At 43.5% G+C, this 26,437-nt stretch overlaps 2 pseudogenes across 2 annotated transcripts; one reads left to right on the top strand and one right to left on the bottom strand.

The window, feature by feature from the left end:
* Positions 1 to 1,753: 1,753 nt before the first annotated feature.
* Positions 1,754 to 13,539, bottom strand: LOC147283574 (protein yippee-like At4g27745 pseudogene; annotated as a pseudogene). Its single transcript, XR_015122503.1, has 3 exons — positions 13,352 to 13,539; positions 2,649 to 2,742; positions 1,754 to 2,116 (listed from the first exon to the last, which is right to left on the bottom strand). The product of XR_015122503.1 is annotated as a protein yippee-like At4g27745 pseudogene (transcript).
* A 9,340-nt stretch (positions 13,540 to 22,879) lies between these two features.
* Positions 22,880 to 26,152, top strand: LOC147283575 (uncharacterized; annotated as a pseudogene). Its single transcript, XR_015122504.1, has 3 exons — positions 22,880 to 23,022; positions 25,253 to 25,941; positions 26,046 to 26,152. The product of XR_015122504.1 is annotated as an uncharacterized LOC147283575 (transcript).
* Positions 26,153 to 26,437: the final 285 nt, after the last annotated feature.

Raw genomic sequence — 26,437 nt, forward strand, 5'->3', positions numbered from 1 at the left:
ATTAAATTTTTCAAGTTGTTGCTTTTCTTTCTGTTACTTCGAAAGTAGCTGCTTCAGCTTCAGCCACTCGAATTTTCGATATTTCTTTTTATTTCTCATCAAACGAATGACATCTTCTTCTGGAAATCCTAGCTATTCTTAGCATGATATTGGGGAATCTCATTGCTATTACTCAAACAAGCATGAAACGTATGCTTGCGTATTCGTCCATAGGTCAAATTGGATATGTAATTATTGGAATAATTGTTGGAGACTCAAATGGTGGATATGCAAGCATGATAACTTATATGCTGTTCTATATCTCCATGAATCTAGGAACTTTTGCTTGCATTGTATCATTTGGTCTACGTACCGGAACTGATAACCTTTTTTCTTTCATTTATATTATGCCGGAACCGTTGAATTCATTAGATACCGGTTTACATAGTGTTTTCTCCTATTTTATTTCTTGTCGATCTTCTTTCATCTCTATCGGAGACTCGTATTTGGTCCAATCAGAAATGATTCTATCATTTATATATCAGCAATTCAATATATATATATATATATATATATACACCACATAACATATATTATACTAATATGTATTTATTATACTTATACATGCCCCTATTTCTATCTTTTTTAGCGTGGAGTTTTGAATACTTGAACGGTCGATTCTTTTTTTTTTGTCTTAGCTTTCACCTTTCCGAATGAAACCATAGGAATGTTTCATTATGATCTAGATTGCACTTTTCTCTTTCATTTTATTCTTATTCTTAGGGCAGACCCTCTATAACCTATAACATAATAACTTATAACATAACTAAAAAAAAAAAACAAAAAGGGAAATTTTAAAATTTAGTATTATTAATTTATAATTTAATTAATAGCCATAACTAATCGAATGGCTATAACTAATCATTCCGTTAATTTTTAATTAATTAAAGTGATTTAGATTAGTAAATTAATTTATAATTAGAATATAATTCTAAATTAAATTATTTATTAATGAAATATGAAATTATTTCGAATTATATATTATATATATAATATATATTTTATATTTAGTATTTAGAATTTAGAATATATATAATAATTAATTATAAGATTATAATATACTTAATAATATACAATAAGATGCTAACATAATATACAATAAGATTCTAACTTAATTATTAGATTATATTACTAACTTAGGTACTAGGGTACTAGATTATATTTTAAATATTTTAAATATATAGAAATATAGTTTATACAAAAAGGGTGATGAGCATTACCACCATCATAGATGGATAACACGTGTCAGGAGGTTTGAAGAACCTATAACTCAAACAAGACAATTCACATTTTACAAATCAGGATTTATGCACAACTCAACTGTAAGTCTATAACCGACCAAAAAACAAAAAAAGACACAACTCAACTGCTAGTGTTGCGTAAAAGATGAAAAGCAACTGTATTCATGCTTTCTCCATGAGATGATGAGAGCATTTTGTTCAATCTACACGCACGATTCATCATTCCAGGCTCTCCAATTTCCAAATCAACTGTATTGCTTCACTTCTCCGCCATGCATCTTCTCTTTAACCCCTCTTTCGTGGTCTAATCTAAATAATGAGTATCTTCATACGCAGGAAAGCAATGTCTAGAACTGATTATCACACAAGACAATAGCATACTTGAGAGAATTCCACAATTTTATTAACACATAAACTTGATGATGATCCCATCTACAACGTTCAAACAGATCACATGGCAAGAATCAACAGCATGAAACAATGACAAATTTTCAAGGGGTGATCAATGATGCCAAGTTTCTGTACAGCATGAATATATAGTACATGTTGCATTGGACATTGGTACACCTAATTACATCAAGAGGAATTGAATGGCAGCACCCTTTTTGCTACCAATCCTCCTTAACAATTTTTGACTTCTCAAGTATGAACTTCCCTTCCTTGTACTTCTGCGATGCCTCATAAGCTCGTTCATACTTCCACCCCAACACCTCCCGGCAATCACCACAATAGACATCGGCAACAGTATGCAGACCAGTCAACAGATGCCTGTCTTCCTTTGCCCCCACAACGACCTTCATAGCGTGGGAGAACAGAAAAGCTCGGCCATGTTTTCCCTAACAACAGAATTATGCAAAACAATGTTAGACTAAAATCTGCTCAAAACCTATTATCACAGTCAATATGGAATGAAACCAAACATTCAGAATGTTTAAAATAGACAGCAAAACACTGGAGTTACAAGATCAAACCCAAAAGAGCAAACTTTGTTTTTAATTCAATCTAATTCAGCTTTCGTTTTATTCTTTGAGGGATATGAATTTATCTTCTTATATTGATTTGGTTCATTACCTTCTTATATTGATCAGAGCAAAGAACCCTTATGATTAGCCAAAAAAACAATGAACCTACAAAAATAGAGTTGGCACCCCAATTGTAATTCTTCTATAAATGGTCATTTTTCTGAAAAAAAATTTACCCTCTTCCTGTCAACCACTTGGTTCCCTACCCCCATCAATTTAACCTTTTACAACAATCAATGATCATGATTCATTCGTGAAGAACTAATAAAAACTCCTAAAGAAATTTTGAAAAGAAAAAACAACAGAATAAGAAGTTAACAATGTTCTGGAGAATAAGGTGCCTCACCTGAAAAGCCTTTGAAATTATATCATCATGAAGTGAAACATGGTTTCGGCAATTACAACAGCTGTACAATCTAGGCCCTACCAAATCCGCGATTAATTAACAAATTCAGCTCTAAACACCCTCATTGCTCACCAACCAGAAAAGGAAGAAAAACAGACAATTACACACAGAGAGAGCAGATATGTCTATAGGCGGAAACCCAAGTTACAGTAAATTCTGTAAAATCAAAACTTTAGAAAAAAAAAAAAAAACAAAAGGAAAAAAGAACATAAATTTATTTACCTACAACGAGATCAATGGTTACCCAGAAGCCTGCAAGCAAAGATAAGAGCACCAAGGGTTTAAATTTCAAAAATTTCGGCGAAATTTCGCCGAAATTTTCGATTTTTGGAGGGATCGAAATCGAAATCAAGTTTTGTTAAATTTTCGGTATAATTTCGGCGAAATTGTCGAAATTTTTGAAATTTCGCCGGTGAACTGGTTTTGGAATTTTGGGTTTTTGGAGAGGAGGCTGGGTTGGAGAGAAAAAGATGGTTTTGGGAGAAAAATGGGGCGGTGGCAGGGGGGCGCGGCAGGGGCGAGATCGGGGGAGAAGAGGATTGGGCGGTGGCAGGGGGGCACGGCAGGGGCGAGATCGGGGGAGAAAGAAGAGGGGCGGCGGCAGGGGGTGGCCGGGGGGCGCGGCAGGAGGGAGATCGAGGGAGATCTTGGGCGCGGCAGGGGGGAACGCGGCAGGGGGCGCGGCAGGCGGCGCGGTAGGGAGGGCGAGGCAGGCGGCGCAGCAGGGGGGGAGAGAGAGAGAGAGAGAGAGAGAGAGAGAGAGAGAGAGGAGAGAGAGAGAGAGAGAGAGAGAGAGAGAGAGAGAGGAAAAGTTTTGCTAAAGACTCGGGGGGGAAGAAAGAAAAGGGAAGGAAGGAAAGAAAAGGGAGAAAAAAAAAAAGGAAAAAAAGAAAAAGAAAGAAAGAAAAAGAAGAAGAAAAAAAGAAAAGAAAAAAAGAAAAAGAAGAAGAAAAAAAAAGTAAGAAAGAGAAAAAAAATTAAAAGGTTTAGGGTAAATTGGAGTTTGGGGCCTTTGGGCAATTGTAAAGAAAATAAAATAGTTTGAGTTTTTATTTGGCTTTTTTGGAGTTTCATTTAGTTGTTTTTAAACCCTAAATTTGTAAACTCTAATATATTTCAATATAAAAAATAATTTAAAATACTCTAAAGAGCCTAAACCCTAATATCATATACCATATCATAGTTTGAGGTTTTTGGGCAATTGAAAAAAAAAATGATTTGAGATTTTGTTTGGCCGTGTTGGAGTTTCGTTTAATTGTTTTTAAACCCTAAACCAATAAACTCTAATACCTTTTTATATAAAAAATAATTAAAAATATCCTAAAGGACCTAAACCCTAATATTCTATACGATATCTTAAATAATATAGAGTATAGATTATAAAGTATATAAAATTTAGTATATATATTATAGAGTATAAATAATATATTAATTTTATTTATTCATTATACTAATTTTATTTCATAGTATTTACCTTCAGCGCGCATTATATTCATCTTATATCACATGAAACTTACTATATAATATGGTTTCTTCAATGTTTTTTATCAATATAGTAGATAATATGTCAAATAAATATATAGTAAAGTTTCATTCAAAATTTCCGTATTTTGATAGTAATTTCCATCGTTTTCGTTTAATTTCTGTCGAAATTTAAAAATCTTCGAAATTTCCGTCGAAATTTCCATCGAAATTTCTATCGAAATTTTCTCGAAACCCGAAATTTTATTCCTTGGGCAGTAGGAATATAATTAATTAATTATTAACAACTATATATAAAAATGAATAATTTATAAATAAATGATTAGGAAGGCAAAAGTTGGAGTCTTTGAAGTGAAATTTATGGTTAAGAAAATAAGGAAGAGAATAAAGTTATAAAACCCATTAATTAATTGAGTATTGTAATGGGAATGGTCCGAATGGATGAGGATCTGAGCTGTAAAATCAGACACCGAAGCATAATTAAAAATTATAAGTTTGAGAAATCCTGTATTCTTTACCTGGAGAAATAAAGTAATGAAACTTATTGATTAATGAAATTGATGGAGAAATGGAAGTAGTTTTGCTCACCTCCTTTAACTCAGGTGTATGCTTATCTCCCATCTAAAATGTTGTCATGTGTTTAAACAATTAACCATGAGTTAATCTAAGATCCGTTGATTTTAGGTACCAAATTATAATGTTTTTTCATTTTAACTACCAAAACATTTATGTAATTTTACTTTAGATACTAAATTTCAGTTTATGTACCAATTTTAAAAAATATGATTATATCGAGCTGTGACTGTTTAACAGTCATAACTTTTTTATTGATTTGTTGTTTTTTCAATATTTGTAAGGCTTAAACTTTAATGTTTAGTCTTTGAGTTATATGACTTCATCCCTCAAGCCTAAATCAAAAGTATTAAACTCTTAAAAATTTTAAATTTTTATAAATTTGAAACAGTTACAATTCAATCACAACTGTGACTGTTTGACAGTCACAACTATATAACAAACTGATTTGTGACCTAATTCAAAATGTCTTACTTTAGGTTAGTACCTAAACTAAAAAAAATTAGTGTCTTGCTGCTTTATTGAAAAACTATTGATATTTGGTATTTAATCCTAATTTTCTAGTTAATCTATTATATTTAATTATTTATAATGTTATAATAATGAGAGAAAAATAATTTGACAACTCTTTTCTATTTTTATCCTTATCTTTTATTACTCAACTTTTTTCCACTTTTTTATTACCTATTACTTTCTCTTTTATCTTTTATTTAATTATTTCTAATAATTTTGCTTCTTTTGTTTTTTTGCTCTTCTCCAATACGTCTCTAGTATCCAAAAAACCACATCCATTTAATTAAAAAAAATATTAATTTTATGTACTTTTTTAATTAATTAAAAAAATATTCCAACATGAACACTTTTTTTTTTTTCCCAAGAATTTTTCTCTCTTGTCTCATACATGACCTTTTCAGATCAAACAAATGCTTAGGTCAACTCACGGTGGTCAGGTTAGTCGTTCCCTTCGAATCGGTATATCATGGGCCCATTTCTGACACTGGGCCGGGCTCAAGCTTGATTCTTTTCTTGGTCTTCTGTCGGTCGAGTTGTTGCATGAACCGTTCTACCATTTGTTCTACATCAGAACTTATGAGACAATCTTCCTCTACTAGACTCTTTAGACTTGCACTTTGGCAGCTGGAGGTCAACAATACTGTTGGACAGCCTAGTATTTCCAACAATTGAAGTCGCGCTTGCATTTTAAAAACACCTTCAATTGGTACGGCTCCCCAAAAATCATTGAAATATAGGTTCAAATTGTTCAAGCAATTTCACTTGATAAATTGTTACGACAAATGTGTAAATCTTGAATCCTGTTGAATGGAATCATAGTTGAAGGAATGGACTCCTTGAAGAAGTTACCCTGCAAGTGCAGGACTTCTAAATTCAAACAACCACCAAGGCTACTGGGAAGTTCTCTCGATAACATGTTATTAGAAAATGTCTAATTTCTTAAGACTCAACTTTCCAACCTCCATGGGAAGGGAACTACTAAAGTGGTTTGTAGACAAGTCCAAATAAGTTGACAAGGAGGGAAGGCTGATAACTTGTTGAGGTTGTTTCGAGAAAGATCTAGTTGCATCAACCATCAGCATTTCCCTAAACTTGAAGGGATGGTGCCGTCAAGATTATTTCCTTCTAATTGGAGCAAAGTTAATTGGTTGGATGCTCCCTGATAATTGGTTGTCTTCAATGCCAAATTCCTCAAGCCTTTTAGGGTGTAGAGGCTCCATCAATTCCACATTCAAAAATGTTATTCTATGCTATCCACTGCTCCCAAATCTCACCAAACAAAGCAAAATCTAATTATATCTCATCCCAATCGGTTTCAATTTTATAATTCAGTGCCTGATTCCAATTAATTATTAAGAGGAACTTGAGGGTCGATTGGCTACTCTCTTCTCAAACTGAGAGAATGACCACCTTTGCAAAGCAACCATATCAACTTTACCATAAAACATAAAGTAAGACTAATCCGAGGAATCACGGATAAAATTAGTGGAACATGAATTCATAATGTGTCATGTGATGTGACAATCTAATAAAATATAAGGTCAAACTATGTACATAGCACACCCACTACAATAATTATAAAGGAAACTTAGAATTTAGTTCATTTTATTAGTTTTTCTTAGACCAAGACCGATAGTGATTTAAGATTTTTAATTAAGTCTTTTTATTTTTATTTTTTTGACGGCTTTATGTTAGGTTTCAATTCCGAGATTTTGGGCGAACTCTACACCCTAAAAGGAAAAATACCTGTCAAACAGAAAGAAATACCCTTCAAATCGGGAAAACACTTTATTATGAATTAAAATGATTTTTTTATAAATTATTATAAATTAAAAAGATTTTCTTATAAATTTTTAAACACCTCCGGTCTCCATCTAAAGACTGTTTTTCTAAATGACCTAAGTCTAATTATCTCTAATTATAATCTCACGTAATTGAACCATTTCATCTTAACCACCACCACTCAAATATCATTTACCTCAAAAATAAGGTAAATCAAGTCGGTTATAACTTATTTGATTAGACTAGAGTAGATGATATCCAATTTCTCTATGCTACGAAGCATAACTCTAAGTGTATTCATACCAAAAGTAGGAGTTGAGATTTTGCAAACAAGCACTTGCTGCGGGAGAGGTCCTCTAACAAATTTATCACTTGCATACATCAAACAATCAATCATATTTCCCATAATTCTACATGCTATATAGGTAATAGTGAATTTTCACCACTAGTGCTAAAATGAGCCGAATTTCCATTGCAACTGTTCAAGCGATTCTCATTTCAAGAGTCCTTTCACTACAAACCTACCACCCATCAAGCAATTCAAGAAGACGAATTATTTCCGAACATGTGAAATATCTTGATGCATTCATGCTTATATTTCTGAAAGCAAGTGGTGATAAGCCTATGCCAGAAACAAAACTTAAACATAACTGTTTGTGGGAAAACCCACACCAACCCAAACAAGCAATCACGGTTCGGCACGTGGCTGGTCAACACCTACCTCGGAGTTGACTCTCAGTGGTCAAACTTTGACCTCCACATCAGCACTCCCTTTGCCAGCTCGGACCGGTCTCCGTGCCGGGCCCTCCATGTTCGGTCCGAGCCGAACCGATGATCTTCCAAGGAATCGAGTGTCCATCTTCCCACGATCATTCCGGTTCGGCTCGGCTCGGCACAGGAGATGGTCTCCTTTCGAGTTCTGGCGTCGACCAGTTAGGGCTCTGAAAGACCCCCAATCTGTGGGACCGGCTCGGCCTGGAATCCCATGTCCGATCCGACCACACATGGACTTCGTATCTCCGCATAAGAACATGTGTTCGTATCAGCTCGGCTCGGCTCTCCGCCGCCATTCCCGGGAAGGTTACACCAGGATGAACCGCCACACTTAAATGCACCTGACACATTCTTCTGACAGATAGAATATCAGGCCTGCATTCATGAATGTTGGAGCAGTTTGCCTGAACCTCCCAACCTTGCATTTAATGAAGCACTCAATGCAACATTAAATGCTGGGGAAGTAAGCAGCTGAGCATGCAACTAGGTCTGGCCAGGTGCGTGGATCTCTGGCAACCATTCATCCACATGCAGGTAACTTATTCATTAAGTCTTCCTTTTCCTATATAAGACACCACATATGCACAAAATGAGGCATCTAGCAATCTACCTACATACACGCAAAAACACTTGCATTCCCTTCTGAAAAAGAGCCTACCCAACTTGCTGAGAATAAGCCAGAACATTTGCCTTGTTCTTCCCATTCTCCCAAGTTCTTCCTTTGTTCTTCCTCACCCACCATCAAACACCACCACTGATTTCATCATCGGAGTGTGTTTGGCTGGTACCACACCGGTCCATCTCCTTTGATCTTGTTTTTGTCTACAGGAAGATCTCAACCAGCATCCACTTCATCATCCAGCAAAGCACCTGATCATCCAGATCAGCTTATCTAAGTTGTTGCATCTACCTTACGAGAATTTGCATCAACAGATTGGCGCCGTCTGTGGGAAGATCGACTTCAGCCGTCGTGCTCATCACTGCAAGCGCTAAGCTCTTCCTTCAAACAAGTCATCATGGCTACCGTCTATCGGGACAGCAGCTCTTCCTCAGGAGCATCTCAGAATAATGAACAACATCAGCCTGAGACGCCTGAGAAGACGAGGGGAGTACAACTCCCCAGGACATCAAAGTCCAAAGGTCCCTCAAAAATCCGAGCTGCTCACAAACTCCTTAAGGAGAGTCAGCGACACCTGGCCACTGAAAATGCACTCCTGAAGCAGAATAATGAGCTGCTCGCAAAACAAGCCGAGCTGGCCGGGGAACTTGCACGCCATCGTGCTCAGCTCGAGAACAGTGGGGGATCGGGTTTCCGATCGCGCCGGACCCGAACCGAGCAGGAGGTCCTTTCACCGTCTCCTTCTCGGCAAAGCATTCCTGCCGAGCCGAACGACCAGACCGATCGGCAGGACTCTGATTACGTCTTCCCGGGCTTCGAGGACATGCCCCCGGCCGAACAAGCCGAATGCCTAAACGCCCACCGTCTCCTTCGGCAAAAGCAGGCGGCTTTCGGAAAACGTCTCCCCGGGAATTCGGGGGGAGACCGGGTCGATCCGAATGCAAACCAGCGACCGCCGGTCCGAACCAGATTGGGGGCCAACAGTCCAACCGGCTCGGCCGAAACCAGGGGCCCGATTCGGAATAGACTCGGCCCTATCACCAGCCAGGATCCTTCCCCATCAGGAGCGCACTCGGGGAGACGATCAGTGAGCGACCGACTGGGATCTACCATGATCATGTCGGATCGACAACCGGCGAGCGAGAGGCTCACTCGTCAGCCGGTTAGTGAGAGACTCGGCAACCAGGCCGAGTGCTCAGGGGAAAACGTGGCCGAGCCGACCCCGCCCAATGTGGAAAATCTTGTTCGGACTTTGGTCCAGGACCAAATCCGAAGCGTCCACGACCGGCTCGGCCATGTCGAAATCTCCAGGGGATACACTGGTAGGGCCGACCACGGAGAGGAACTCCCCCTCCCGTACACCAGCAGAATCATGGATGCTGAGGTCTCCCGCGACACCAAGCCCCCCAAGATGGATCAGTATGACGGGACCAAGGACCCCTACGACCATCTTGACAGCTTCAGATACGCCATGGAGGCCCGCCAGGCATCTGAAGCCACGAAGTGCAGAATCTTCCCTTCGACCTTGAAGGGCTCGGCTCGGGGTTGGTTCCGAACCCTCCAACCGAACTCCATCGACTCCTTCTCCGACCTCCGGAGGGCCTTCCTGGCGAGATATCGGGTTGTATCCGAACGACTCTACAACTTGAACGATATGTCGCTCATTAAGCAGCAGGAAGGGGAGAGCCTCAAGGCCTATCTGATCCGCTTCAACATCGAATATACGAAGTGCGACGATTGCGACGATAGGTCGGCTAAGAATGCCCTCATGCAAGGTCTGCACGCCGGGGGACTCCGCTCCCACCTAATGAGGAATCCTCCCTCCACTTACGATGAGCTTTCTGCCGAAGCCACTAAGTGGGCACGAGCTGAGGAGTGGGATGCTCAGGTGGAGGCCCTGAATCCCAGGCCGACCTCGACCAAGAGAAAGGAGGGAGAGGTTGCACCTCCCAAACCCCAGGTCCAATCCAAGAAGACCAGGACCGAGGAGCCGCGCCAACTTCTGGGCAAGGGACCCAAATTTGTCCAGTACACGGAGTACACTCCCCTCAACGCCGGTCTGGAGGCAATCTACTCCAAGGTCAAAGACCAACTCCCAGTTGCAAGGGAGATCAAGGGACCACCCCCAGACAAAATCAGGGAGGGCGTCTTCTGCAAATACCACTCCAATCACGGCCACGTCACAGGCGATTGCTACGCTCTCCGCGACGGGATTGAAACTCTTGCCCGGGCGGGTAAGATCAATCAATTCCTGGCCGGTGGGCCTAGGGTACCCAAGGCCGCGCCGAAGAAGCCCACCAATACCATCGACGTCCAAGATGCTGCCATCGGATCGATCGGGGGGGGACCAACCTTCGTGGGGAGCTCGAACCGATCCCAGAAGGAGTATGTCCGACAGGCGGCTCAAGCTCACGAGTCCCTGTCGATCCAGGCAGGTCAGCCCAGCACTTCCAAAAGACAGCGGAAGGACTGGGCACCGGTCACCTTTGAGCCGAACGAGGCAAACGAGATCATCTTCCCCCACTATGATCCGGTCGTCATAGTGGCTGAGGTGGCCGGGACAACCATCGCGCGCTCCTTCGTCGATGGAGGGAGCTCAGTCAATATCCTCTACCACTCTGCGTTCGCGCAGATGGGCATCGGCGAGGATAAGCTGGAGACCGATACACCTGCCTTGGTCGGATTCGGGGGAGAAGTGGTTCAGCCCCTCGGACACATCTACCTTCCCCTTTCGCTCGGGAAGGGACCGATCAAGAAGACCTGCATGACATACTTCATTGTCGTCAAGCGGCCGTCGGCCTACAACATCATTTTGGGCAGACCGGCTCTGGTCGACCTTGACTGCATCGTCCATTACGCCAACCTCCTCATCAAATGTCCGGTGGGCGACGACTGCATCGTCATTCAGGGAGACCAGTGCTCGGCTCGGTCTTGCTACGCCGCTTCGATCAAGCAGAAGGGTCAGCTGCCGAACTCACAGGAACTCGACTCCATCGCTGATTCGGGCAGGTGGCCGAGGGCGGAGACATTCGACTTCGCTTCCGAGCCGAGCTCAGATTCTCGACCCCTTCCCGCCGAGGCGTGGGAGGAAGTGCCGATCTCTGACGAGACACCGGATCGGCTCGTTCGAGTGGGGACTCAGATCAGCCCCGAACAACGTTCTGCCATCATTGACTTCCTCCGTGCCAATGCGGAAGTGTTCGCCTGGTCTTACGATGACATGCCAGGCATATCGTCTGACGTGATCACCCACAGGCTGAACACCGACCCGGGATGCAAACCGGTCCGTCAGAAGAGGAGGTCATACGATCCGGTCCGATACGCCGCCATGGCTGAAGAGGTAACCAAGTTGCAAAACAACGGGTTCATCCGGGAGGTCAATTATCCCGACTGGCTTGCCAACGTGGTCATGGTGAAGAAGAGCAACGGGAAGTGGAGGATGTGCGTGGACTTCACCGATCTGAACAGGGCCTGTCCCAAGGATAGCTTTCCCTTGCCCAGAATAGATCAGCTCGTCGATGCAACAGCAGGACATCAGCTCCTCAGCTTCATGGACGCATACTCTGGATACAACCAGATCCTGATGCACAAGTCCGACCAGGAAGGCACATCTTTCATAACGGATCGCGTCATGTACTGTTACAAGGTCATGCCCTTCGGCCTCAAGAATGCCGGAGCCACCTACCAAAGGCTGGTCAACCACATGTTCAGATCTTCCATAGGCAAATCCGTAGAGGTTTACGTGGATGACATGCTGGTCAAAAGCATCAAGGCGGATGATCACGTCAGGGACCTCTCAGACATGTTCGGAGTCCTAAAAGAATATCAGATGCGGCTGAACCCAGCCAAATGTGTCTTTGGGGTTCGGTCCGGCAAGTTCCTTGGCTACTTGGTCAGCCAACGGGGGATTGAGGCCAACCCAGAGAAAATCCAAGCCTTGATCAACATGAAGTCCCCAAGGACACGCAAGGAAATCCAGAGTCTGACTGGAAGAGTCGCCGCCCTGAACCGGTTCATCTCAAAATCCACCGACCGGTGCCTCCCTTTCTTCAAAGCCTTAAGGGGAGCAGGGAAGAGCATAGAATGGACCCCCCAATGCGAGCAGGCCTTTCAAGATCTGAAAAGGCACATGGGGGAACCTCCCATCTTATCCAAACCAGAGGAAGGTGAAGAACTTTTCCTCTACCTCTCTGTCTCTGACTCGGCTCTTAGCTCAGTTCTAGTGAGAGAGATCGGCGGTGTACAACACCCCGTCTTCTATACGAGCCGAGCTCTCGCCGATGCCGAGACCAGGTATCCAAAATTCGAGAAGATGGCTCTCGCCCTGGTTAGCTCGGCTCGGAAATTGAGGCCCTACTTCCAGGCTCATTCCATCGTTGTCTTGACGGACCAGCCGCTCAGACAAATCCTGGCAAAACCAGAGACCTCGGGTCGGCTCATCAAGTGGTCAATCGAGCTCGGCGAGTTTGACATCATCTACCGTCCCAGGACGGCCATCAAAGGTCAGGCCATGTCGGACTTCATCTGTGAGTCGACCACCTCGACGGAAGATCCACCGCGCACCGACGCTATGCCAACGGCAGCCGATCCGAACACAATCGGCGAACGCGGCCAGGTTGACCTCCTCACCTGGACCCTCTATGTGGACGGATCTTCCAACGCCATGGGAAGCGGAGCCGGGCTTGTTCTGATCTCCCCAGAACAAGTTGTGATGGAGTATGCTCTTCGCTTCAGATTTCAAGCATCCAACAATGAAGCAGAGTATGAGGCACTCATCGCCGGGCTCAGATTGGCAAAGGAGCTCGGCGCGACCAAACTAAACATCTTCAGCGACTCCCAGCTAATCGTCAATCAGATCTTGGGAGAGTACGAGACTCGAGAGCCTAGCATGACTGCTTACCTCGAGAAGACTCGTCTGCTACTTGGGAACTTCCACGAATACAGAATATCCCAAATCCCGAGGGCAGAGAACTGCAGAGCCGATGCCTTGGCACGTCTGGCTTCGGCCACGGACACCGAATCTGCTAGGCACGTTCCAATTGAAATCCTGGACAGACCTAGCACCACCGAAAACGAGGTCACTGTCATACAGACCGAGGCCGAGCCGAACTGGATGACGCCGATCATCACCTACTTGGTCTCCGGAATCCTCCCCCCAGAGAGGGACAAGGCACGCCTCATCAAAACAAGGTCGGCTCGGTTCAGCATGATCGGTGGTCAGCTCTACAAGAGGAGTTTCTCCCTGCCTTACTTGCGGTGTGTCACTCCCCAGGAAGGTCAGGATGTACTGAAAGAAATCCACGAGGGGATATGCGGAAACCACTCTGGAGGAAGAGCCCTCGCCTACAAGACGATCCGGCAGGGCTACTTCTGGCCGACGCTGAACAAAGACGCGGATCATCTCTCCCGCGCTTGTATCAAATGCCAGCAATTTGCCGCAGTCCCCCATCAACCTCCCCAGTTGCTGACCTCCATATCCAGTCCCTGGCCGTTCGCGCAGTGGGGACTCGATCTGATCGGCCCAATGCCGAAGGCGAAAGGGCAAGTCACCATGGCTGTGGTAGCAGACGACTACTTCACCAAGTGGGCCGAGGCCGAGCCCCTGGCCACAACCACAGCCGAACGGATGGAGACCTTCGTCTGGAAGAACATCATTTGCCGGTTCGGCATGCCGCACACCATCATTGCGGACAATGGCAAACAGTTCGACTGCAAGAAGTTCAGGAGTTTTTGTTCACGTCTGAACATCAACTTGCGCTTCACCGCGCCTTACCATCCGCAGTCGAACGGACAGGTCGAGGCCATCAACAAGATCATCAAGAAGACCCTCAAGACTAAACTGGATAATGCTAAGGGGAATTGGCCTGAACTCTTGCCAGAGGTGCTTTGGTCTTACCGAACTTCCTATCGCAACTCGACGAAGGAAACACCCTATGCATTGGCATTCGGAACTGACGCCGTCGTCCCGGTCGAAATGGGGACTCCTTCATTCCGGACCGGCACGTACAAACCCGAGACCAATGACACCGGTCTTCGGCTCGGCCTGGACATAATCGAGGAGAGGCGAACCAACGCCAATCTCTGCCGAGCCGCTTACCAAAAGAGGATAGCCAAATACTACAACCAGAGGGTCAGACCCAGGAGCTTCGGATTGGGCAGCCTTGTCATGAAAAAGAATCCCCTCGCTGTCAAGGAGAGCTCATTCGATCTGAACTGGACCGGACCATACAGAATCACAGGCATAGTCAAGCCTGGCACTTACAACTTGGCCACTCTGGCTGGTAAGCCTCTCAAGCATAGCTGGAACGCTGAACACTTGAAGACTTATTACCAGTAAAAATGTAGTTAGGATCGGGGACTGACCGACCTAACACCCATTCCAATCAATGAAAAGATGAACACATTTCTACTCATTTTTTCTTCTTATTTTTCGAAGCAAACACTGGGGACTCTACTCCTATACACTTCCAACAAAGAGGAAAGATCTAAGTGTTTCCTTCGAAAAAATAGTAAACCCATGTGCCGAGCCGAAGTGCCATTCTCGGCCCGACGCTCGGTGCATTACAGACTCATCAGGTCTATAAACTCATGTGTCGAGCTGGCGCGCCATTTCCGGCCCAATGCTCGGCATATTACAGACTCATCAGGTCTATAAACTCATGTGTCGAGCTGGCGCGCCATTTCCGGCCCGATGCTCGGCATATTACAGACTCATTAGGTCTATAAACTCATGTGTCGAACTGGCGCGCCATTTCCGGCCCGATGCTCGGCATATTACAGACTCATCAGGTCTATAAACTCATGTGTCGAGCTGGCGCGCCATTTCCGGCCCGATGCTCGACATATTACAGACTTATCAGGTCTATAAAAATCCCTGTCCGAGCCGAAGTGACTTCCTACAGTCCTAACGTTCAACAGGATATTTCTAAAAGAAAAATATACACTCCAACCAAAACTTTCATCGTGCATGCCGAGCCGATCTGAAAGTAGGTTTGAATATTTTTCTCAAAAAACCGCATTCCTAAATATCTCAATGGGTATGCCGAACCCATTCGGGATCACTAGGGTTGTTAAATTTTTACTTATCTTGGTTATGCTTATCAAGCTGATCCGAAGACAAGTTCTAATTTACCATTACCATTCATTTTCATTACGATCGGCATGCCGAGCCGATCTCAAAATGCCTTGGTTTTTATTATGTCTTTCACTTTTATCATTTTCTTGTCCATGTGTTATTAGTTTTGTCTTTTAGCTTAATTTCCGAGCCGAACTGACAGCAACTTGTATCATATAAAGAAAATACTGATAAATAAATAACATAAAACCAAATACAAATTGTTCCAAAAACAATTAAACCCGAGCCACACTTCGGCTCGGGAACAAAAAACAAAAACAAGACAACATAAGAGTTAAACAAAATCAGCTATCATGCAGATCGGTCGGCATGGCCCTCTTGGATCGGCTCGGTAGACTCCTCAGGCGTCTCCTCGCCGAGCTGCACCACCTCAACCCCGCCGATCTGCATCTCATCATTAGGATCGGATTCGGGGACTGTGGGAATCGGGTTCGGCTCGTATGCAGGCAGTGGAGGATCTTCCGGAGTCGGCTCGACTTCGGCGCGGACTTGGCGATCGGAAGGAGGAAGCTCATCCTGTTGACTTCCCTGGGTGTCTTCATCGTCATCGGACTCGCCAAGGAATGAGACATCCCAGTCCGGCCTCTTCGATTTGATCGCCTCCAAGAGCTCCTGATACCCATCAAAATGGGCATCAGCCAGTGCTGGGCGCTCGACACTTCAGCTCGACGTCGGAGTTCGGCATTTTCGACCCTCCGTTCGGCAGCCTCGAAGTCTCGCTGGAGATCGCCGACATAGTGCCTCAAGTCAGCCACATTTTGCTCCGAGGATGCAAGCTCTTTGCCGAGCCGAGCGACCTCCTCCTCCTTCTTGGCCAGCCTGGACTGCAGACCCTCTGACCGTTCGCGCTCGGCATTGACCGTCCGCTCGACCTCGGCCAGCTTCTCTTTTAGCTCCAGGATTCGTGCCCGAAACCTCTCCAGTTTCGCCTCGGCATCGACGGCGGCCTTAGCAGCTTCGAACTGCCTCATGGCGAGCTGCAAGAGAAACATATCTGTTACTAATCCGAACCGAGCGAATAGACGAAATCCGAAGTAAAAGAGACTTACCAACATGGCCTGGCGGGATGCGATCAGAGCCTGGTGGCTGAAGCCCGGCTCGCCATGATCGGCCCACAGCCCCTCCTGCACCCTCGCGGTCATCACGCGCTTAAGGCCCGTGACGAACGGCTCGAGGCCGGGGTCTACCTCCACCGCCTTCAGGGGTGCCGAACCAGATGCTCCGGCACCAGAACCGCCGGGTTCGGCCCGAGCCCTCTTCTCCGCCGGGGCCTCGGTCTGGGGAGCTTTCCTCTTCTCTGCTTGCCGAACCGGTCTCGGCGCAGGAGATCTAGGCTGGGCTGCCGCTGGGGCAGGAGCCTGGACCGGCTCGGCAGGGGGCCGCCCCGCTGCTTTCTTCTGGACGCTCCGAGCCGCCCTCCTCCTAAGGCGAGTCTCCAGTTCGGTGGGCGCCATTCCCCTTTCGGCCCTAGGATTCCACCTGGGCACAAACCAGGAGATCCCACTCGATCGGATCTGAGTCTCCCCGAGCAGGAACTTGGTTGACAAGTACTCTGCCGGTGAGTCCCTGATCGCGGCGATCTGGTCCTTGAGCTCGCCTCGGAGCTTGTACTTGCCCCAGCTGACTGCAAAGGCGAAACCAAAAAGGGTTAGACGGAGGAAAAATGCAACTGTTACAAGACATAAGCAAATTGTCCTCGGATCGGCCCCAAACTCCCAATGCCCACCTGGGATCCTAAAGACTCTGGGAACCCGAGCCGAAGTCATTCTGTTCGGATCGACGAATTCCCAATCCCCAGAGACAAAGAAGTATCTTTTCTTCCATGTCTTCTGGGAAGAGGGATTCCCACCGAAGAGTGGCCCCGAGTACGCCTGGAGGTTGTAGAATCCGAGCTCGCTCTGCTTCGACCTCAGCGCGTAATTGCAAAACAGGATATCCTTGTGTGGCACACACTTGTGCACTTTGTGCCACAAGATATGCATGGACAGGATGATCCTGTATACATTCGGGTTCAGCTGGTGTGGCGCCGCGCCGATCGTCGCGAGCCAGTCCTGCAGGAAGGTATGTAGGGGAAGCCGAACCCCATTCTCAAACATCTCCGGGTACATGGTCACCCATCCTATCGGGGGTCGGCTCGGCTTCTCCCCCTCGGTCGGCAACCTCATCAGCACGGAGTCAGGGACTGAGTACCTATTCCTCAAGTCCCTGAGATGGTATTCGGTCATCTCGTTGGGGATCTGATCGGCCTTCCACGCCAGTTCCTCATAGAAGTCCGGGTCGACCGGACTCCCCGTCACTCCCTGAGCCGAGGTCGACGCCTCGTGACCCCTATCCCTTTCATCCGAGCCTGAAGTGAGTCTGCTCGGGATAATGGCGATCGGCTCGACGTCGAGAGGCTCTTCGTCGCCTCCTTCGGACAAGCCGTCCCAACTCGCCTCACCCGCATGTGGGCTTCGGCTCGGCTCGGCCTCTTCCGCAGGTGGGCTTCGGCTCATCTCGGCCTCGCTGTCTCCTTCAAACGCCTCCCCAGAGCCGAGCCGATCACTCGAGTCGGATCCAGACATCACTAACAGTTTCTCTTTTTCTCTCTCTTGCTTTTTGGATCAAAAGATGTCCTTTTTCAAGAACACCAAGAACACACACCCAGAAAACCCGAAATGCAAAAAACTCAGAAAGGAGGAGAATCACTTACTGGTTTTCCTCCGCCCAAAGTTTCCGCCCCAAACACCCTCGGAACCACCTCGCCTACCGCCGTACGTGGTCGGATTCAAGATCGGACAACTTCGAAGACGATGGTGAGAGAAAGAGATTTGCGGTGAGAGAGAGAGAGAGTTTTTGCAGAAGAGAGAGAAGGTCTGAAGGTGAAAGTGAGGGAAGAGAGAGAAACCACCACTTTTATACCCCCATGCAAACCAATCTCAACCCTTCATTTCTGGCGCTTCACATGCCAGATCTTAACACCTGTCAAGCATTCAAAAATACCCATAACGAGGTGACCCTTACGTTCCCCCATGCAGAAAATCAAACGTCCCTTCACATGTCCCTGAGATATTTTGGCCAATCACAAGTCGTCATGTGTTCGGGTCTTCGGGAACATGGGCCTGTGGGGATCGGCTCGGATCAAGTAACGTGCTATCTTTGGAATTGTCCTTACACTTCAACTTCCAATCCACCACTGTCTGCTCGGATCGGAAGCTGGGGGACTCCTGTTTGTGGGAAAACCCACACCAACCCAAACAAGCAATCACGGTTCGGCACGTGGCTGGTCAACACCTACCTCGGAGTTGACTCTCAGTGGTCAAACTTTGACCTCCACATCAGCACTCCCTTTGCCAGCTCGGACCGGTCTCCGTGCCGGGCCCTCCATGTTCGGTCCGAGCCGAACCGATGATCTTCCAAGGAATCGAGTGTCCATCTTCCCACGATCATTCCGGTTCGGCTCGGCTCGGCACAGGAGATGGTCTCCTTTCGAGTTCTGGCGTCGACCAGTTAGGGCTCTGAAAGACCCCCAATCTGTGGGACCGGCTCGGCCTGGAATCCCATGTCCGATCCGACCACACATGGACTTCGTATCTCCGCATAAGAACATGTGTTCGTATCAGCTCGGCTCGGCTCTCCGCCGCCATTCCCGGGAAGGTTACACCAGGATGAACCGCCACACTTAAATGCACCTGACACATTCTTCTGACAGATAGAATATCAGGCCTGCATTCATGAATGTTGGAGCAGTTTGCCTGAACCTCCCAACCTTGCATTTAATGAAGCACTCAATGCAACATTAAATGCTGGGGAAGTAAGCAGCTGAGCATGCAACTAGGTCTGGCCAGGTGCGTGGATCTCTGGCAACCATTCATCCACATGCAGGTAACTTATTCATTAAGTCTTCCTTTTCCTATATAAGACACCACATATGCACAAAATGAGGCATCTAGCAATCTACCTACATACACGCAAAAACACTTGCATTCCCTTCTGAAAAAGAGCCTACCCAACTTGCTGAGAATAAGCCAGAACATTTGCCTTGTTCTTCCCATTCTCCCAAGTTCTTCCTTTGTTCTTCCTCACCCACCATCAAACACCACCACTGATTTCATCATCGGAGTGTGTTTGGCTGGTACCACACCGGTCCATCTCCTTTGATCTTGTTTTTGTCTACAGGAAGATCTCAACCAGCATCCACTTCATCATCCAGCAAAGCACCTGATCATCCAGATCAGCTTATCTAAGTTGTTGCATCTACCTTACGAGAATTTGCATCAACAATAACATTATGCATCTTAGAAAGTAGAAGGAAACAACATCTTAAGTTGAAGATAGCAAATCAAGAAATGTGATATGTGGCTGCATCATAAAAACAAATTATCATCATATCAATTTCCTTTATTATACATAATAAGATTTGGCAAAGACAGACACGAAGGAAGACCACAAATATCATGTCAATCATCAACCAAGTACCCTGCCAAATTGTCATGAATGCATTTCATGAGAATCAGAGCAAATGGGAAAGCGATTGAAGATCTCTCCATATCTCTCTACGCAAATCTGGCAAAGAACTAGTGTTAACCAAAAGAAACCAACAAACAAAAAGAAAATAAATCAATAAAGTGGGATTTTCTTCTCTTTTTTTTTTTTTTTTTTCTTTTTTCAGCAGGAGCTAGCTAGCTATAGCTTTTCATAGTTATGACCAAAATGAATGCGTATTTACTATCTAATTAGTATTTACTCATCCAACTCTCTCTCTCTCTAACACGCCATCTCTAGCTAGTACTCATGGCCAAGAGGCACATGATGGACCAATTGATGCAATTTTGCCAATTGCAGCAACTTCATTTGTCCCAAGCCAACTTAAAAACTTGCACTTTGCATTCTCAGGATGATCAGAACATAGAACAGCTGCATTTTCCTTTTGTTTGCTTTGCGCTGTATGGTTTGCAGAGTGTTGAACACTTGGATTTTTTTTCTGTTTCCTTTGTGATGTCTCATTAGCAGATGCTTGAACAGTTGTGTTTTCTTTTTGTCGTAACAATGTTTAAGACATCAATTAAACAAAAGTTTAACACAAATCTAATATGAACAAATTGAAATAGCCATTATGTTTATCCTCATTACTTACAGTGTTATTCCTCCCTTTGTCTAACTTAGCAATAAGATCTCTCATTTGGTTTTTAGTCCTACATCTCATTCTCCAATTTATTGAACTTATCACGCATATGTGTTTTGGTAATATGGATCCCTATATATTCTATATGTCTCTGGCAATTCATCAGTTTTCTCTTGTACAAATGTACTTGGATTTTCTCCATGAAAAACCCACGTAGTGTATGTAGAATCCATCTCATTCATGACCAAGTGCTCATGCACTAAATTAAAATTGTCGTATTGGAGGTTTATACAACAACTACAAGAACATTGGATCTTTTAGGGATTCCCCTTACTTGCTTGAACCATATCAACAAACCTTCGTGCTCCATCACGATACGCTTTAGAATTTCTAAAGAAAGAAACTTTATTTTTAATAAGTTTTACATGCATATAAACTATCTAAACATTTATAGTTTAGGGCCTTAAAAATAACCTTTCACAGTTTACCCATTCTTTATCCATGGTCTCTGTCTTTCCTTGGTATTGCTCTCTAATTCAATTTCTAGGAAATTTTTGTATTTATTTAAATCATTGGATAAAGAACAAGCATTCCCCTTATGAATACAATTCATTTCCTACAAACTGAGGTCTTATATCCAAAAAGGAGAACCTACCAGCATACTGTAATGGACAGGTACAGTTTTTACAGTTTTTACAATTCCAAAAAGGAGAACCTACCAGCATACTGTAATGGACAGGGGTTAAATCAAAGGAAGGACGAGTATAACTCTCTCTTCTCTGAGCACACACACAAGAAAGACCTCGGCCAAGCCATACTAACCCTGCCAAAACCTCAGTTGTGACAAAATAAAACCACCAATAATAAAAATAGAGTTTCTAAATTCTCAAAGATTTAAATGGACTTAGTCATTGTTCAATTTGGAATCATTTTACACTGACGTACACTTGAGGTATAAGTAAAGGGATTGTTGATAGAAAAAAGTCCTATAGATATACTAATTGACTGATAGGTAATCTGAGTTATATTAGGATTGCTTATACATGTGAGAGTCAACTAGTATCAGCAAGACATTAATAAAGAGAAGTTTCTTGTACAGTCACACTAGGATTGTATCCGAGTACACCTTTATGGGAGGGTTAAGGATTCAGTTGACTATATATATAAAGAGCAGAGGTCCCTAGCCACACACTAACTGAAGTCTATTCATTCTCTACCCCATCTGTGAGAGGCTGTTTGATTGTGTTTGGCTGGAAGACTTGTGCATCGACTTCTAGACTCTTACTGCTGCTGCTATGTCTTCAACTGGTAAGTGCAAATTCTGTTCTCTTGCACATTAGCAATACTACAACGGTATTTGAACTGCTTGTCTTGTTTTAATGTGTGCTAAAGATGTATATAGATTTCACATGTGGTATCAGAGCAGTCACACATAAAATCAAGAATCAAGATTAAAGAAGCTTTTTCAGTCCTTTCTATTTTAACTACACATGAGTTTGGTTTTTAAATATCTGGTATGCTTCTATTCTATCTATTTTACAATATGAAAAGCATGTCTTATATGTGTTTCGATTCTATGTACAGAGCATATAATTTTTCCTACGATTGCTGCATAACTAAACTACACAATCTGATTGCTTATCCTTTATTCTTACTTATTGATTAGTTTAAGATTACATCAATTAAGTTATTCAATTTTTGAATCATTTAATGTATGTTAGGTTTCAACTTAGATTGTGTTTAATCTGTTGCGAAGTTAAACAAATTAACAGGCTGTGATCTAACTTGATCATAATCCTTATTATGTCAGATATCACAAATCTTTCTGCATAATGAGCACTATGATCAAGTCAAATAAGTTTCTAGATCATCGATAATTGTAGCTTTGTATTTTCAGCATTCAGATAGCTATGCAAATGCAAAGCTAACATGTTACAGACTATTTATAGGGTCAGTTCTTATTTTGGTTGTTTTTTCTGCTAAACAAACTGCAGAAGGGACATCCTTAACAAGTGATCTTATATTTTTTGGGAACATGATACATACCATTCATTTTTCACTATATGAACAACACAAATATGTTATATATAGTGATAAGAAAATTTCAGTTTTCATTTATACTGCATATATCAGTTTAAACAGTTTTGGTAGTATTTGATTTACTAAGTTTAATTGATAATTCAGCATCCATGAATTGTTCAAACATTGAACCCCTGAATGGACATAATTTTAAGGAGTGGAAGCAGGATATTGAGATTGTCTTGGGGCTCAATGATTTGGATTTGGCTCTTAGGGAGGAAAAACCTGCAGCACTGACTGCAACTAGCACAGGATCGAACTCTCCATGAGATTCATAGTTGCATTACTTATAGCTTCCTTGTTGGTAGACAAAGAGAATTCGGAATTATCTTTCATTCCAAGGCATAACTTGTATCTATGCGCTTCATATTCGCCTGGAGTTCACTCCCAGAAATATAGCCATCTCTACCCCCTCATGTCAATCCCACGAGCCTCTTATCCATTCTCATTCGATCACAGTGGGGAAGCAAGTAAAAATAGAAAAACTCACATTGGGTTTAGGGATAATCAAGCTCTGTGAGACCCCGTATTTTTCAAGGATTTATTCTAAATATTTTGAGAATTTATTTTAAGGATTTTGGAAATTTATTTAGAAATAAAAAGGGTTTTGATTTAATTTTTATTTTTATTTTAAATTGGGCTTGACCTGAAAGTTGACTTTTAAAATAAATGGGCTTTTGATTTTGACTTTGAGTCCGTTAGATAGGTTTCGAGCCCACGATTTCGTAGACACGTAGCACACGTCGATCGAAGTTATGATTTGAAAGTTACGGGCATGTGAAGTGAGTGGCACACTTGTAATTTTTATGAAAAGGGGTTTTAAAACCCAAAAATCAGTTCTCTCTCCTCATTTCTCTTTCTCTCTCTCTCTCTCTCTCCCCGCGCCTCTGTTTCTCTCTCGCCCTTCACCCTCGCCGCCCCTGTCACCGGCGCGTGGCGGCGCGTCCGGCGGCGGCTGGGTTGGGTGTTTGGCCCATGCTGCTCGCCTCCTTCCTCTCTCTCTCTCTCCCAGTGGCCTTCGTTTTTCCGGCCGATCACCCACAACGAAGAAATGACGCGGAACAGTCGAACCACTCCTCACCGGCGATCTCGTTTTCCCGGCGACGTCGCGACCTCTCACCACCTGGGTTCTCTTCCCCAGGCCACGGCGAGTCTCCCTGTGGTTACCCCATGCTTCGACGACCTCCCACGGCGGCGAATCGAAGCTACAAGACCGATCGTCTTCTCTGGCCAGTTTCGGCCATTTCCGGCGAGAATTGGCCGTCGATCCAAGTATAAAGGTTGATCATCTCGACGTCTCCTTCGTGCCTGTATGATTCGTTTTCGTTAATTTTGAATTTTGAAGTTCGCGTAGGTTGACCACCACGGACCACCGCGGGTCCCGCCGCGTTTGGCCGTGCCGTTTGGCTGGGATTGTTGATTTTTGGCCTCTGGCCAGTCACCCAAAGCTTGTGGTGAGTATTCGGTGATTTTTGTGTGTTATTTGGGGCGGGGCAGCCACCGTGTGTGGTGGCGGTCGCCAGTTTCGGTTGTTCAGTGGCCCAATTGTGTTTTTGTTTGTATTTATTTGGTTGTCTGGTATTAACAGGTACACGGGCTCGGGAAATCTCATTCCCGATGCCGTTATGTTGTCGGATTGGAGATCCGAGCAAAGGAGCCAAGAAGGGCATTTTTGTCATTTTACGTGGTTAAACAGTAAGTGAAATTAGTTAGTTTAACTATTTGCTTGATTTCTTGTTGTGAATTTGTTCGTTAGGATTTGGTTTAGATAGGACTTATTAAAGTCTAGGCTTGAATCTTGAGAATGAAATTAAGGATGATTATGCATTGAGGTTATTATTTAAGACGAAAATGATTTGAGGTTGAGGTTAATAGTTGGCGAATAGGCAATTGATTTGCAGAATGATTATTATTATTATTGATAGGATTTAATTTGATTACGAGGATTTATGATTTATCTTGAGACTTGGATAATTGTTGTTGAAATTGTTTTGTGATTGAGTAATTATGGATGTTCTTGTGGATTATTTTTGAGTATGAGAATTAAGAATATTATTGAGGATAATTATTATTGAGTCATTTCACTCATACGAGCTCTAGTGAGCTTACCGGGTTGTTTGTTTGAATGACCCGGTGTACCATGGATATGGTGCAGTGTGGTTGTTGGTGTTTTGCAGGTTTAGCAGGCTGAGGAGGCAGTGAGGAGAAGTCGAGGCAGCGGGACCCATTTTAATTTGATTTAACCGATTTTATACAGTGAATTTTAAATAATATTTTTGGGCTCACACTCTGATTTATTAAATGTATTTATTTATTATGTTAAGTGCATGACTCATTCTTTGGAAAAGAGGTTTAAAAGACAAAGTTTCAGTGTATTTTTGGGCCCGAGGATCGGGGCGTTACAAGCTCGAACTGATGACTCCCATCGAGAAATAGAACTGACTAATCCTAAGGCAAAGGGTCGAGAAACTCAATGCCACTACAGCAGAAAAGGCATCTTTTGAAAATTGGGAAAAAGCAAATAGGATGGTTCTCTTAATTATGAAACGAGCTATGGCTGACATTGTAAAGGGTGGCATTGAAGAGAATGATAATGCCAAGGCTTATCTCGAATCCATAAGTGAAAAATATAAGGAATTAGAAAACGGCTGAAACTAGTAACTTGATGGCTTCTTTGACTAGTAAGAAATTTGATGGAAAAGGCAGTGTCAGAGAATACATTATGTCACTGATTGACATTGCAGCAAAGTTGAAAGCTTTGAAAATTCCTATAGCTGATGAATTCCTTGTTCATCAAGTCCTAATGTCTTTGCCAGAAACTTATGAGCATCTGATTACCATTTATAGTGCTCAAAAGGAAAATGGTCCCTGAATGAGCTTATAGGCATGTGTGTTCAAGAAGAGGAAAGAAATGAGAAGGGAAAGACTGGTTCATAAGTGAATTTCGTGCAAAAGGGAAACAACAAGGTTGACTATGGCAAGAAGGGCTTCAAAACCAATAAGAAATCCTTTCGGAAACCTAAGACAACATCATATAATGCAAGAAGCTCCAAAACCTTTTTAGATGGCCTAAAGGTAATGAGAACAAATAAGTCGAAGTGTTTTCACTATCACAAGCCAGGACATTTCAAGAAAGAATGCTTAAAGTGGAAGGCATGAATGATTAAGAAAGGTAATTCTCATTGTTTCTACTTGGAAGTGAATTTGGTAGATTCTCCTATTAATTCTTGGTGGATAGATACAGGCTCACCCATTCATATTGAAAATTCTTTGCAGGGTATCACAAGAGGGAGGACACCAAGGAAGGATGAAGTCAACATTCGAGTAGGCAATGGGATGCTAGTAGCAGTCAAGGCCATTGGAGCTGCAAGCATTAGTTTAGGGACTGGTTTTGTTTTAGAATTAGATGAAGTTTATGTAATACATTCTTTAAGAAGGAATTTGATTTCTGTAGTTCAATTAGTGATATGTTCATAAATTCACATCCTTTTATATTACTCTTATTTAGTTTTTGTGAGTTCATTTGATTAAAAGCTTTAAATTTCATTTAGTTTTGTGTTTTTGGCTTCCGAGCAATAAAATGAGAAATTTCACCATTTATTCTCCTTAATATATTTTGACATGAATCCAATTGAAGATAGAAGCTAACACCTTGACGTTATTATAAG

The sequence above is a fragment of the Dryas octopetala genome, chromosome 5 (genome assembly GCF_963921425.1).
Source record: "Dryas octopetala chromosome 5, drDryOcto1.1, whole genome shotgun sequence".
Classification (NCBI taxonomy): Eukaryota; Viridiplantae; Streptophyta; class Magnoliopsida; order Rosales; family Rosaceae; genus Dryas; species Dryas octopetala.